The sequence below is a fragment of the Lygodium microphyllum genome, chromosome 29, assembly GCF_053477565.2.
Source record: "Lygodium microphyllum isolate KBCC chromosome 29, Lygodium_microphyllum_v1.1.10, whole genome shotgun sequence".
NCBI lineage: Eukaryota > Viridiplantae > Streptophyta > Polypodiopsida > Schizaeales > Lygodiaceae > Lygodium > Lygodium microphyllum.
In genome coordinates this window covers 72,879,496-72,895,727 of record NC_141163.1, presented here as the reverse complement: position 1 = coordinate 72,895,727, position 16,232 = coordinate 72,879,496, and the positions used below count along the sequence as shown (strand labels likewise).

Genomic DNA, 16,232 nt, shown 5'->3' with positions numbered 1-16,232 from the left:
GGTTTAAGTGATGTGAGGTTGATTACTCTGTTAAGCCGCATTGTGACACCGTGGTGCCATGTGGCTTGAGGTGTGTTTGGTAGTTTGAATGAGTTCATAAATCCTCTTTTAAGTCCGATAATTCCTATGGCTACTCAAGGTGGTTTATCTACTGCTTTCAAGGGCTTGTCTAACTGGTACAAGTCGCTGTGGACAATTCCACAATTGTAATGGATGAAGCAAACCGAAGTGCTAAATGGATCTTGCCTCAGATCGGCGCGGCCAATATTTATGGTGAAAATAGCATCTTCAAGTTTAAAGCTTCTACCCTCTATATCGAAGATCAAGGTATTCTAATTGTTGGCGATACTCTTGCTCAAGACCAACATGTCAATTTATTATCTTTAGTAATGTATAAGATATAGAAACAAAAAACTCAACAAAAATATCCCTATCCCCATTTAGGCTATATTGCAATAGGCATAATTCCTCTTTTCCGCTGTGGGCTAAATGTAAGCTGCATGGCTTCTGTATTAGATACACGCCATCATGAAAAGATGGATATGATAGTAGGTGCTATTGTATCACCCCTATCTAATGGTCTCATGTTTTTTGAATAACGCCCTAATCATGTACTTTCTGTTGAAGATCCTTGTCTTCCAGAACAACTCCTCCTACATATAAGAATTTTTGGTCTCTATATGAAAACCTCTTCAGCTCACTTAGCTATTCAAAATAAAATGGTATTCCATTGTATGTCCCTTGTAGTTCCAAGAGTCTTTCTCCAAGAAAAGATTGCACAAAGGCTGGTCATCTATGTTCAGTTCCCCTTCAAGAGGAACTCCCAATGTCCATTCAGTCCTCTCAAAGGATAGTAAGGGCAAAGGAAAAGAAGAAGATCTTGGTGAAGCAAAACTAGATTCTATCTTGCTTGATATCCAAATGATCTATGTCCCCTACATGTTTCCTCTTGCAAAGGAAGCAGATAAAGACATTGTGTTCAAGCCTAAGCATAATGATGAAGTTGGACCTTCTACTCTGCTACCTAGCTGTATAGGCAAAGCTATCAAAGTGCCTTTGGTCGATCCCCATGAAAAACCTGCCGAACAAGAATTGGAAGAGTATATGGATATAATGTATCTATAATGGGATCCTATGGAGTACAAAAATGCTTTTGATTATATTGATCACTTAGCATTTTGAATGGCACAACAGAAAGAACATGCTTTACTCCGAGCAATGCCTTTGAAAATTGCTCCTGAACATACTGATAAAGATGACATTGGCAAGTATGTACAAAATAAATATGATTCAGGAATGATGGGTGAGTCTTTTGAACAAATTGCCACATCTAATATTCCTACATGGTAAATCTTAGATGCTAATACTCACAATCATTTGATCTATAGCATCTTCTCTTCTAATGATGATGGTGACCGTGTAATTGACTTGGTCAATGACCAATTCATCCCTATTAATCCTCATCAACATGCTGATTCTGACCCTGAATTCCTTAATGCACACTACTCTAAGGATGCAAAATCTTCCAAGCCTAACAAACTTAGTGTCCTTGAAAAAGTGTGAAGTTTTCCCATTTAGTCTATTGATGGAAAAATCCACATGAAATCCAATTGCTTATCTATATGATGTAGGCATATGTTGTGCAAGAATTGTTGGAAAAACCTACAACCTGTCGGTTAGATGTTTTAAATGCCATGACCTATGGATTTGTGGGTGGTCTTTGTCAATGGTGGACCTCAATCCATCCCCAAATTAAGTTGGCAATTGCACAACTCGACCCAATCATACTTTTCTTTCAATTATTGTTGGGTGAATTAGTTGGTAAGAAACTAGATGGCATTGTTGAAGCTAGGAAAGCATTTTTTAAGGCAAAGTTATGTGACCCTAGAGAGTACAAAGATTATCTCATTTACATGAGAGATATGTTATATGAAGGTATGGGTGCTCATGATCCCGTTCTTCTATAAACAAAAAATGCAATAGGAGAAAAGAGATTTTAAGGACAGTGTAGGCCAGATTATCCAAACCATTAAACAGACAATCAAGGAAGTGGACCATCAACAGAAGTTGATCTTTACAACAAAAGTTTCCTAGTGAGGTTTGTAAGCATGCTTGTAAATATTACGAGGATTTTGGATGTGATAAATGGAACTGCTCCCCTTGGAATACTTCCCCATCCAATCCAACTGGTGGAGATCTAACTCTTCGTCCCACTATTAACATTGGCATTGCCAGAATCATAAATCACACACAATCCTACCACAAGCACGACCAATATGGCAAAAGATAGACACAACACGTTTGCACAAAGGTCTTCTCAAAAGAAGCTTTTGAAATGTTATATTTGTGGCAGTACCAGTCGTTTAGCCAATAAGTGTCCCCAAAAAAGACAAAGAAGAAGCTAAAAAAGATGATAACCCAAAGTTGCTAATCTCCATCACTATCTTTTCAAAGCAACTTCTTCAGTCTCTAGTTATTCTTCTACTTTGGAGGAGTCTCTCACTTATGACTTTTATGAGTTCGACTCAACATCTGAACACAACTTATCTCTGGATGCCTATTCTAGCTATTCTAAAACTATAACTACTGAATCGATGTTCGATACATACTCAACTGATTCAATAGATACTCACAATTATTGGGCTGATGATGCTTCTACTGATGATGAAGAGGATGAAGATGAAGAATCCCTGACACAACAATAGACTCTCAATGCACATGCCATTCTTCTTGCCTTTTCTCCAAAGGGAAAATAAAATTATTTCCCTTCTTATTCCAAAAAATCACACCACAAAGGGAAAAGCAAACAAGAATCCTTAGATAAAGAATCTTCAAAGATATAGTCCTCCTTTGATGACTTGGACACTACGTCTTCAAAATAAAAGAAGCAGAAATAGAAAAACAAGATCAAAGCATAATTTTTTTCCAATCCTCATGACTTTCCTAGACATACCACATTGAGTACAAATACGTTGAAAAAGGCAAATATCTTTGTGCCACACAAGTTGAAGCAAATGCATAAACCCTGAACTCTACAGCAATTTGTAGATGATATCTCCAAGACTACTACAAAAACTTCTAGTGAAATGAATGAGATGGTTGTGGCTTTTCAAATTATGCAGATGGAGTTACACACTGTGTAAAAGTTTCAAAAGGTCAATTAGATCGCAAAAGCAAATTGCACAAGCTACAACTGAAATTCTTCGAGATCTCTTGGCTTCTATGCCTTCCTCTCCCATACAAGGATCTTCCCCCAAACCAATCAATCAAATCTGTGCTTCCTCTTCTCAACGTAAACTCAATATTTTGAAAGGTGGAGAACCCATTCCTACAATTTGTGTAAAGCTCATTCCTCTAGTAAATTTACATTGTTTTTGGATGCATTGCTTGACACATGTTTTAGTCTAACTATAACCCCTTACGAGTTGTTTTCACCGGATTGCATCCAAGACAATAGTCCTATCATAGTTGAACTCTCCAACAATAAAAGGATAACACTCTCCAAAATTGTCAAAGCTTTTTTATATCTTGGAAAAATTAAACTCCCTATTGAGATTCAACTCATGCCCCAATTGTGCTATGACCTTGTGATAGGTATTGACATTCTCCACCATCTAACATCTTATACCTTTTGGAATGATCATGTTGTATTTTCCTATCAAGAGGAGAAGACACACATTCCATTACTGAAAAGAGTTTTGATTAAGAGAATCACAAAAGTAAAATTATTTAGTAAATTTGACTTGAAATCTGGGTTTTGGCAACTACCCATTAAAATTGAAGACCGATACAAAACAACATTTTGTGTTTCCCAAGGGCATTACCAATGGACTATTCTTCCTTTTGGCATCAAGACAGCCCCCACATACTTCCAAGGATGGACATATTTAGTTTTCTCAAAATTTCCTTTTTGTTTAGTGTACAATGTATATTGATCACATTTTGGTCTTCTCAGAGACCATTCAAGAACACCTTTATCATCTGACACAATTTATATTGTTAGTGGAAGAAGCTAGGATGATTTTATCTCCTACTAAGTCTATTATGTTTGTCACACAAGTAGATTTCTTAGGATTAAAGCTCCATCATGATACGGTGGAATTACAAGATCATGTTTTAAAAACCATTAAATTTCCCAACTGAAGTACCCAATGTGAAATGTTGTAGCAATTGTTAGGTTGCTTAAATTGGATCAACTCTTCTATCCCAAATCTTGCCCTCTATACGCAAGACCTTTATCCCTTACTAAGGAAAAATGGTTTCCATTGAAAGTCGCTACATACAACTGCTCAGCAACAAATAAAGGCCCTTGTACAAAATCTTCCACCACTATATATTTCTACTGGCTACCCATTTGTCATCTACACTAATGCTTTTGATGTTGACTGGGGTGTTGTCCTATGTGAAGATCTCTCTCAACCACACCCTTCACAGACTAAAATTTTCACCAAACCCGATTCCCTTCAGATTTATTGCTATGTTTCTGGCATATTTTCTCCAACACAAAAAAATTCGCTCTCCTACCAAAGAGAAATTCTTGACATCATAAAAGCTATTGAAGCCTTCTAAATTTTTGAAGAGTTTGTCCCTTTTACAATTCAGATAGATTTGCAACATGAGCGGGGTTATCTGACCAAAAAACCTCCTACTGAAATAGGGGATAAAAGATTGCTTATGTGGTCTTTATTCTTTGATAAGCTCAACATCAATTTTGAACATGCACCTAGAAAAAAGAATGTCCTTGCCGACTTACTCTTCCGCACTCAACATCAATTTTGAACATGCACCTAGAAAAAAGAATGTCCTTGCCGACTTACTCTTCCGCACTCAAGATACTAAACCACCATGAGACAACTTTTACTGTAGCAAATGGTGCAATCTTAATGTAGCCACTAACCACTGTGGCCACTCCGATAGTGTAATATATTCGGATGCTTTATCATCCATCACGTACAATTATTCTCACCTCCGCTTTGATAGTGGATTGCTGACTCAATCTGCATCTTGGACACTTTGTAAACTCTATAAATACCTCTTGTAATTCAAAATGAAGGCAAAGGCAATACAACTTTCTTTTATATCCCGTATCTGCACTTGGTCTCCGATTCTAGATCTTACTCATGCATTCCGCTCTCTACTGCTCTTCTTTCCGCTCTGTTGTGCGCTCTGTGTCTGTATATATATATATATATATATATATATATATATATATATATATATATATATATGTATGTATGTATGTATGTATGTATGTATGTATGTATGTATGTATGTATGTATGTATGTATATATATATATATATATATATGCCTTGTCATCCATCATGTACAATTAGTCTCACCTCCACTTTGATAGTGGATTGCTGACTCAATTTGCATCTTGGACACTTTGTAAACTCTATAAATACCTCTTGTAATTCAAAATGAAGGTAGAGGCAATACAACTTTCTTTTATATCTCGTATCTGCACTTGCTCTCCGATTCTAGATCCTACTTGTGCATTCCGCTCTCTACTACTCTTCTTTCCGCTCTGTGTCTGTGATATATATATATATATATATATATATATGCTCTGCCAATGCACAATATCCAAACCCCAATAAGAGATCTAGACTAGAATGATTGCATGCTTAGACATGCTCTTGTTGCATTTGCCAAACCCAGAACTGTAGAAACAAAATCCAAGAAAATGACAAACAATTGAATTGATAGTTTATGCAAATAGATTCCAATATTTGAGTAGCACAATAATACATGGCACCATTTCATAAATGAAGAGCATTGCAAGCAAGAGGCACAATAAGTTTTTATTCTAGCTAGTAGGCAGCAGCTCAAGTGAGATATCCTAGAGAGAAATCCTTCAAAAGCCTTTAGTTTTTCCATAGTTTACAATGTTTGATTCCACCATCTTCATGGCTTATCAAGCTTGCGGGTATGAGAGTTTATGCATTCTAGCTGCAATCAGCCAAGATGCCTATACTTCTAAGAAACCTGGCAGTTCTCTTTGTTGCTTCTAACCAAAAAATCTTATATCTTTGAGTGACAGATATTTCTAAGAAACCTGGCTGTTCTCTTAGTTGCCTCTAACCAAAAAATCTTATGTCTTTGAGTGACGGATACTTCCAAATTCCAATGGATGCTGGTGAGTTCTCCCTTGTCTACAAATGCATCCCTAAGTGCCAAATACTTTTTGTTTTCATGGTGGTGACCACTGCATTTCAAGCCAAAATTTTCCCGTGGCTCATGATGGACCATTTTGAGCCACAACCATGGTCAAAGGGCCAGCTTTGACTCGGTGCAAAGTACTAGTGCTAATTTGTCCCATCATCAATTGAGAACCATTGTGTTAGTGCCAATGCAGTTGGCTGTTTTGGATAAGCTTCTTTATGGCTAGGTTTGTTTCACCAAGTTTCGTACCCACACCCATCTTTGTGGTATAGAAGCTATCAGCAGGATGTGTTTTTCCAAGTTCAAAACTAGTTTGTGCTTAACTCCTACCTCTTTGGAAAGGCAAGACATTGCATAAGTTGTCCATCAGGAGCAAGGGTTCAACACTTGAGAACCATTGGATGTACGTCTTACGAGATCGGAGATGGCCATACACGGACTGATCATATGCAAGTGGGTAAATCCTTAAGACAAACATATAGGGAAAGTACAAGCTGACGTATATTGAGTGTGTGCTTGGTTGCATAGAGTGTATGCTTGATTATATTGAATGCTTTCTCATGCTCATGTTGCATCAATAGTCATGGTCCTTTGGGATGGCCATAGACAAGTCTTGTAAAGTCAGATCGATCCTTTGGATGGCCATCAGAACGAGTCAGATAAAGCAAACACCAGGATGGGCATGAACACAAGTTTTGTAAAGCAGTCATTAGGGTGACTAAGGCATCTTGTAGACCAGAGTGCTTGTGACAGCATGCAGGATGATTGCTTCCTTGCAATAGCACAATTGAGGCATGTCTTATTGTCATAAGAGTTGCCTTTGCTCAAGGATCCTTTCCCGTTTTTTTTGGAGTGCGCTTGAGAATGTTGCTATCTTGTGTGTTGTTGGTAATTACATGCAAGCACACATTATTATGGTAATGGAGGATCGCAACTTAGAGCAATAGCAGTACAACAGGGACTGCAGTTATGGAATTCATTGCAGATTTCCAGGACCCATGGGCTCAAGACTTTGCAAGCTTTAGTCGTGGACTTCGATTGGGCTTTTGCATATTGCAACATGTAATAAGTTGAAAGCAACGCTTTTGCTGTCCAGTATGATGCATGCCCAAACAACAGATTGTTCCCTTCTGATGGAAGATGGACAAGTAGTGACATAAGATAGTAAAATTGTGCACATACCTTTGAACAGTTAGTTCAAGGCTAATAGATGGATGCATTTCATTTTGATGAGGAGGAAGCAAATAAAAGTGTGTTGTATAGGAATAAAGTCTCTGAGAATACCTTACAATTTAAAAGTATGATTTTGTCTATCATTAATGCTATAGATCTGCATTAAGCAAGGATGACAACAGGCAAAGTTTCCCATGCTATTTAGTGAAGCTTCATAAGTATTCATTGTGGATGTGAATTGGGAGGAGCAAGGTGTACAAAGAGAGGGAAAGAGACAAACAAAGGATGGAGCTATCAAGTCAGAGGGCAGAGAACCCTCATCTTCTTTGCTATTTAATTCATATAGTGTAACACACACACTCACTACTAAGTCACATATACAACTGGAGATAGATCACTAACTGGCCACACAAACTAACCATAGGTAAGTCACACTGACTTATCTGTTATAGCACACATGATTGATGATAGCTAGTGTACAGCTGTCCTACGGTATCCAATGTTGGTGCTAGAGCTTGATTCTCAACACTCCCCCTCAAGCTTGAGTCAACTGTTGTACTCCAAATAGCTCTTTGAAGTTAATGAACTTATCTCTACCAAGTGATTTGGTAAAGATATTTGCTACGTCATCTTCAATCTTCACATAAATCACATCTATCTTTCATGCGACTACAATCTCCTTGATAAAATGATAATGTACTTCTATGTGCTTTGATCTAGCATAGTAAACTGGATTGCTGGCCAAAAGCACACTACTCATGTTGTCACAATGCAATGTGACCTTCATGTCCATCTCTATACCCAAGTCATTTAGCAATTTCAAAAGCCAAACTGCTTCACATGCAGCTAAGGTTGCACCTCTATACTTAGCCTGCTAGAGAGAGCAATTGTAGGCTACATTTTTGCAACTCCAATTGATCATACTACTTCCAAGGCTGAAGGCATAACCATTAGGTGATTGTTTGTCATATACACAACCAATCCAATCAGCATCTGTGTATCTTGTCAACTCAAGTGACTTTCGTAACTCATAAAACAACCCATAATCAAATGTACCCTTCACAGACTGCATAATCCTTCTGACTGCATGCAAGTGAGGCTTGCATGGCTTCTGTATAAATTAACTAATTAGCTCCATTGAGTAACTAAGGTCAAGATGCGTAATAGTAAGATAGATTAAGCTTGTAGCATGGATTTAATTTCAGCAATATCAAATTTATCATCTCCAATGATGATCAAGTCATCTACATAAATGACTAAGAATACATGACATGTTTCCATCTTCTTAGTAAAGAGACTATGATCTGCATTTTCCATATGAAATCCAAGTTGTTGTAAATACGAGCCGATCCGAGCATTCCGTGCTCTGGATGCCTGCTTTAAACCATAGAGTGTCTTTTTCAGCCTACACACATGATTAGGATAAGTAGGATGTACATAACCCTTGGGTTGTTCCATGTACACTTCCTCAATCAAATCCCCATTTAGAAATGCATTTTCGACATCCATCTGCTATAGTTTCCATCCCTTGAATGCTACCATAGCAATGACAGTTGTAACTAGCCTTCCTTCCGTGGATGGGTGGTAAATCCCCGATTACAACCTAATTACAACAACAAATAATAAATGCAAATCTGAAAATACAAATTTACCTACTAATCTTGGACAATGCACACCTGATTGGTCCCAAAATTGGCGCCCCTTTCGGTATTTCTTTAGCTTTATTGAAGAAAAAGATGATTTACAATGGGATTCTCTCGATCCCCTTCACAATTCAAACTCTCCTTGCTATCCAAAGTGACAACAAGTCTTTAATCTGATTTGCCCCTTGATTCGGGCACTAAATTGGCCTTCACCTACTTCATAGACGATTGAAACACCCCAAATTCAATGGCTCGCTAGTCCTCCACCTAAATTTAGCTGAAATTCATCTTCAGCCCTGAAAAATCCAAGTCTTGGAGCTTCCAATTTCTGGCATGCTTCCTGAGGCTGCTGCTAAACTCTAATTTTTGCTGCAAATTAGGGTTTACAGCAGAGAAATCTGAAATTTCTCAGCAAAGCTGCAATCTTTGGAGCAAGGCTGTAATAAGGCTAGGAGACGAGAGAGAATGCTGAGGAGAGAGAAAATTCAGACTTTCTTCGCGAAAAACTGAAGAAAATCTGTCATTCATTACTATTGCCTTGTCTCAATAGCTTGTAGATGCAAAGAACTGAACAAAATCAGTCATTTATATTGCTGCCCTGTCTCAACAACCTGTACATGCTATCACCTGCTATTGATTGGTCTTCTCTTGCCCCTAGCTGCCTCAGAACGTCCTCCAATGGTTGCAAATCAGACCAGGAGCATCTCCTTCCTATCTCTTGCACGCTAAATACACTAAAAATGCCACTCTCCAGTCTCTAAAGACGTTTTTTAGTCTTGCCTGGGCATTTTTTACAAGTGACAACCTTCCCAAATGCGTTTTTCAACATTAGCCATAATTAAATATTAATTTTTAGTCTTTAAATACTGAAAATTAATCTAATAATTATTTTGATGCCTTAAAAAATAATCTAACTCGCCAATAATTAAATTGGCTAGGCAACTTCTATTCCCGAGTGTCTCTGCACCATCTTTAACCATCAAATTGACATTAGGTACCATTAAATGCCACTTTTCTAGTGTCACCAATGTCATGGCCAAATGAATGACCTAGGCCAACAACTAGCACCAGATACCACCAAGTACTTGTGCGGCATAACTTATAGCAACTTTTGCCTTTGACATCTCATGATTTTCTCGGGTCCTAGGCTCGTAAATTTACTCTAACCCCAATTACAGCTCACATATGCAACATTTACTTAACCATGTGATTAAAAATTAATCCACATGTTAAGAGAGGTTTCAAAAATACATGTCCTCATGACAACCCTCCCCTTGAAATCCTTGCAATCGTCCTTGATTGCACTGCCAAATGCATCAAAAGCAAAGTATTACACTGGAATTTTCCAAAAGGCATCATAGTTAACACAACATTGCGCACTGCTGTTCAACCATTTCATATACCCAACACATGTTGAAAATTACCAGCCAACATAACATAACATAAGACTCACAAAGAATCTAAAAAACCTTGCTAGATTATCATGTGACATGTCCATTTCTCATGAGCTCAACTCATCTAGCAAAACCAAACCATAGTATAGCGAAAACCAAGTATAAACCAAGGCTGAAACATCAATGGCATCATAACATATGCTGTTGTCAATAAAAATAGATGTAAACCATTGAAAACTTAGCCTAATCTGATCATAAACTGATCACTAGCTCATCTGAGAACTGATCACAAACTGCTGCAAATGTAACCCCAAACTATTCACAAACTCATTGCAAAAACTGACCAGCAATCAATGCAAAAACTGATGTAAAACTGATCCAAAAAGTGACCATAAATGGTTCTCAAGCTGATAAAAAACTGAGTTGAAACTGATCAGAGTTTTTGTCTCAAAATTGAGGCAAAATTCATGCCAAATTGATCATAAGTTGATGCAAAAGTATAATTCTAGTGCCCCGATGAAACTCATACTTATTTGCATACATCTCACAGTGACTAGTACACTAAGTAGTGACCTCATGGCAAACATACTGTCAATGCAGTACCTTGGATGCATGCTGAATACATTTGAGATCCACTACATACGAAAGCTGTCCATATGCTCTACTGAACCTGATGGAGCCGGAACTAAAGTCGGCTCTAACTGGAAAGCAATAAGGTAAAGTTGCAACAATTGAGGATGGTTTGCCAAGTCATCCTCCACCATCCATTTGCTATCCATTGGTAAATCATTCTGAAATTTCACCAAGCACCTTCTGGAACCCTTATCCCTGATCTTCCTTTGTGTGTGTCAAAATCTGCTCTGGTACCAGTATTTCATCAAGCTCTTTAACCTCTAACTGAATTTCAACAAATACATCCTCTGGCACATCTCCATGAAAAGGTCTAAGCAAGCTCACATGAAAGGCATTGTGTATCCGCCAATGTAGAGGCAATTTCAGCCTATAGCATGCATCACTAGTCCTCTTTCATAGAGGCAAAGTTCATACTTTGGATGTAAAATTGAAAGGGGAATCTGTCCTTGTTGCAAGTGTTGGAGCAGTAAATGACTGATTTTCCTTAGTTCTTTGCATCTACAAGCTGTTGAGACAAGGCAGCAACAGTAAATGACAGATTTTCTTCAGTTCTTTGCGAAAAAAGTCTAAATTTTCTCTCTCCTTAGCATTTTCTCTCATCTCCCAACCTTTCTACAACCTTGCTCCAAATGGTTTTTCTAACATTAGCCATAATTAAATATTAATTTTTCAGTCTTTAAAAGCTGAAAACTAATCTAATACTTATTTCGATGCCTTGAAAAATAATGTGACTAGCCAATAATTAAATTGGCTAGGCAACTTTCATTTCCATGTGTCTTTGCCCCATCGTTGACCATTAGATTAGTGTTAGGTATCATTAAACGCCACTTCTCTAGTGTCACCAACAACTGACACTTATGGCCAAATGAATGACCTAGGCCAATAACTAGCACTAAATACCACCAAGTACCTGTGCAACATAACGTATAGCAACATTTACTTTTGACATCCTGTGATTTTCTCAGATCCTGAGCTCGTAAATTTACTCTAACTCCAATTACAGCTAACTCCAAATGAATGACCTAGGCCAACAACTAGCACTAAATACCACCAAGTACCTCTGCAACATAACGTATAGCAACTTTTACCTTTGACATTCCGTGATTTTCTCAGATCCTGAGTTTACTCTAACTCCAATTACAGCTTACATGTGCAATATTTACTTAACCATGTGATTAAAAATTAATCCACATGTTAAGTGAGGTTTCAAAAATACATGTCCTTGTGGCAACAATTGTCATATTTACAACAAGGCTAAAAGTTTTCTCATAATCAAGGCCATATTACCGCACATAACCTTTAGCAACCAACCATATGTTGTATCTCTCTAAAGATCCATATGCATTGCATTTCACTTTATAAACCCATTTGCAACCAATAGGTGTTTTGCCTTTAGGCAATCTGATCGAATTCCAAGTGTCATTTTCAACCACTGCAACATATTCTTCATCCATAGTTACACACCAATTCTCATCAACAACTACTTTACTAAATTTTGTCGGCTCTTTACGATCACTTTTGTCATGTAAGCAAAATGCTTGGCTGAATATCCACTATAAGTTAGCTTATCAATAAGCTTTCTGACTCTCTCTCACCTTCTTAACTATAGTGCACTATAAGATTCCCTCTCATGAGGTGGCACATACCTGTTTTGCCTAACTCCTGCCATAGTAACTGACAATATACCAAGTTCATTGCCTAGACTGTCACTCCCACATGACTCATAATCAGAAGTAAGTGGCCCAGTAACATCTTCAAAGAGTTTTCCTTTTCCTTTATCTAATCTCCCCCTCGCCGATATATCCATGTCAGTGGACATAGAACCATAACTACACAAGTAACCTGTCCATGGACTGTTGTCCATGGACTGATAGTAGTAAAGGTGTCATTGGTAAACCTAGTAAGTGATACTATCCATAGTACGAATTTCAGCATGAGTATCATCTGTCGGTTCTTCAAAAACAACCATATTTTGACTGCCATACCAAGAAGCCGGCTCATCAAATACAATATCTCTGCTAAACGTCTAACGCATGGAAGGATTGTAGCATTTGTATGCTTTCCTATCATGTGTATAGCCGACGAAGATAGACTTGATGGCCTTCGGATCTAGCTTCTTTATTTTCTCATCGAGCATATACACATAGATAAGACATCCAAAGACTTTTCAAATGGTCGATATCCGGGTTATGCCTATACAGTTTCTCATACAATGTAAGATCATGAATACTGACTATAGGAGTCCTATTCAAGACATACATTGCATTCATAACTGCTTTAGCCCAATAACAATTCAACAAATTCTTCTCATTCAGCATATCTCTTGCAACTTTCATAAACACTGTTTTTTCTCTTTGCCACACCATTCTGTTGTGGTGTATAACTACATGTAAGCTGCCTTTTAATGCCATGTATAGCTAGATACTTGTCAAAATCACAAGAGACATACTCACCTCCTCTGTCAAATCTCAAGTATAAGATATAACACCCAAAACATGTAGCACTTCATCCTTGTGCTTCAATATGTGAGAGAGGATGGTAGGATCGAAGCTTAGCACAAAAAACAATAGACAATAGAGAGTGAAGCACGACACCCAATGCAATAGACTGAAAGTGTGTAAATTGAAAGTACAAGGTACAACCTTTAAACCTTAGGGTTGTAGGGGGGTGTTCACACCCGAACACGGCACGTGCCCGTAAGTGTGTGTCATAAGCGCATACGAAATAATACCATAAGTCTGGGGGAAAAAAACCTTTCCTACCGAGAGGTTTTTTACTCTCCTACCGAGAGTAAAAAATGCCCCAGTGTCCTACTGATCACCGATACTCCAATGTGAGCGTGGGCGTAAGTGAGGCGTGAGTGAAATACCCAACAAACCCCATTGGAGTTGTTGAGCTAAAATATACATTACTTGCTGATTAGCCTCTTAAACAGCCCCAAAACACACTAAAAATGCTCTTTTAGAGTAAAACCCTAAAATAGGGAGCGGTTCAAGGAAGTTTAGTGGAAATCGTAATATTTGGGGCGCCCTTCCACATCTATAAATAGACAGGCTGCCCCCATTCAGCAATCATCCTTGTTTGTAGGTTACACCAACCCACACATCCTCTGTTGCTGTTGGCGCCCAGTTTCTAGCCTGCAGCCAACCTCCATCTGTTGTCCAGCCATCATCAACTGCAGCCACATCATCTTCAGCCTGTCCATTGCTCTAGGCGACAGGTCTCAGCTACTGGCAACTGCTACTGTCCCAGACTGCTGTCCATCATCTCCAGGGTCAGCCAACCTACGTTTTCAGCATTGCAGGCCCTGACACTCTCAGACACTGTTTCAACCTGCTGTTTACAGCAGACTCACAGTTTCCAGCCCTCGATCAGTGGTACACTGCTGCGTTTACCAGTTTCCAGCCTCCAGACTGCTGCGTTTTGGTGACCAGCCTGCTGCCATTCACTATTCAACACTCCTACACTCCGACTGGTGGTCACAGACTTGGGATCTGTCTTCAGTGGACGTCACACTCCGACATTGCTCTGCCCTTGAGCACATTGTACACTCTTACATTCATTTACAGCATTCATTCACTTCAGATTTGTATTCTCTCTCTTCCTTCTTCTGTTTGTGTTTGAGTTTTGATTTTTGCGTTTAGGGTTTGAGTTTTTCCCTCTGTGTCTGTGTCTATGTCTTTGTGTTTCTGTCATGGTCGTACACTTTGTGTGTCCTCAGTGCAAACCCTAGCAGTCTTCTTAACAGGGTGAAGAGTGATCAAAAGTACAAGGATCATCCGTCACCAAAGGAGATTAAATTTAAAGCATGGCGAAATACTTCAAATTTGTCACGAGGAAGAGCTTTGGTGAAGATATTTGCCACATTACTGGTGGTAGGATAATAGACAAGGCTGGTAGGATAATAGACAAGGCTGATATCACCTGCATGTAACTTCTCTCTGACAAAGTGATAATGTATCTCAATGTGTTTCGTGCGTACATGAAACACTAGGTTCTGTGCCACTACAATGGCACTCTAACTGTCAGTGAACAAAGGAGTAGGCTCTGTAACAAATACATCCAGATCAGCAAGCAAGTCTCTAATCCATATGCATTCAACTGTGGTAGTGAAAGCTGCCTTGTATTCAACTTCACATGACAATGTGGCAACAGTGGACTGTTTCATGCTAAGCCAAGATATGCAAGACGAGCCAAGAAAGAAACAATTGCCACTAGTAGAGTGACGTGAATCATAATCACCAACCCAATCAGAATCACTGTAAGCATGTAACTGCAGTGGTCTCCCTTTGGCATAAAGCAATCCAAGAGATCTAGTACCCTGCAAGTAGCGGAAGACACGCTTAACAGCTTGCCAATGTGACATGCGTGGCTGATACATATATCTGCTCAGGGCTGAAATTGCAAACTGTATGTCTGGCCTAGTGTTGCATAAGTAAATAAGACATCCAACTGTTGGAGCATATGTGTGTATATCAAATAAATCATTGTCATCATGTAATGACAGTTTAAGTCCAGATTCCATTGGTGTACAAACTGGCTTGTAATCCTGTAAACCAAACTTCTCAAGAAGTTTACCAATGTATCTTGACTGTGATAACCCAATATCTCTAGCATCATGTATGAATTGAATGCCCAAGTAATAATGCAAAGACTCCAAGTCTGACATGTCAAAAGTTTGCTACAAATTTTGTTTAAATGCTGAAATCTGATCAGCATGTATTCCTATAAGCAAGAGATCATCAACATAAAGACAAATGATCAGCATGGATTCCCCCTCTTTACATACGTAAAGGGTAGACTCAGATGAGCTGTTTATGAACCCTTGGCTAAGCAAGAAAGCATCTATCTTTGCATACCAAGCTCTAGGAGCTTGTTTCAAACCATACAAAGATTTTTTCAACTTGTAGACCAAGTGTTCTAAGCCCTCAACTGCAAAACCAATGGACTGTTGTACATATACTTCCTCATGAAGTTCCCCATGTAAAAATGCAGTTTTAATATTCAACTGATGCACAGTCCATCCATAATGAGCAGCCAAAGCAACCATAGACCTGATGGTCATCATACGGGAAGTAGGAGCAAATGTCTGCTCATAGTCTATGCCTTTCTTCTGTGAATAGCCTTTGGCTACAAGCCTTGCCTTGTGTTTATCAATGGATCCATCTGCATTCCGTTTCAGCTTGTAGACCCATTTTGTTTCAATGGCTTTCTTCCCAAAT

General features: G+C 38.6%; 1 protein-coding gene across 5 annotated transcripts in view; it reads right to left on the bottom strand.

The window, feature by feature from the left end:
- The window catches only part of MRE11 (DNA repair and meiosis protein (Mre11)), a 96,548-nt gene that overhangs the window by 15,985 nt on the left and 64,331 nt on the right, over nt 1–16,232 (bottom strand). The gene's annotated exons all lie outside the window — the stretch shown is intronic.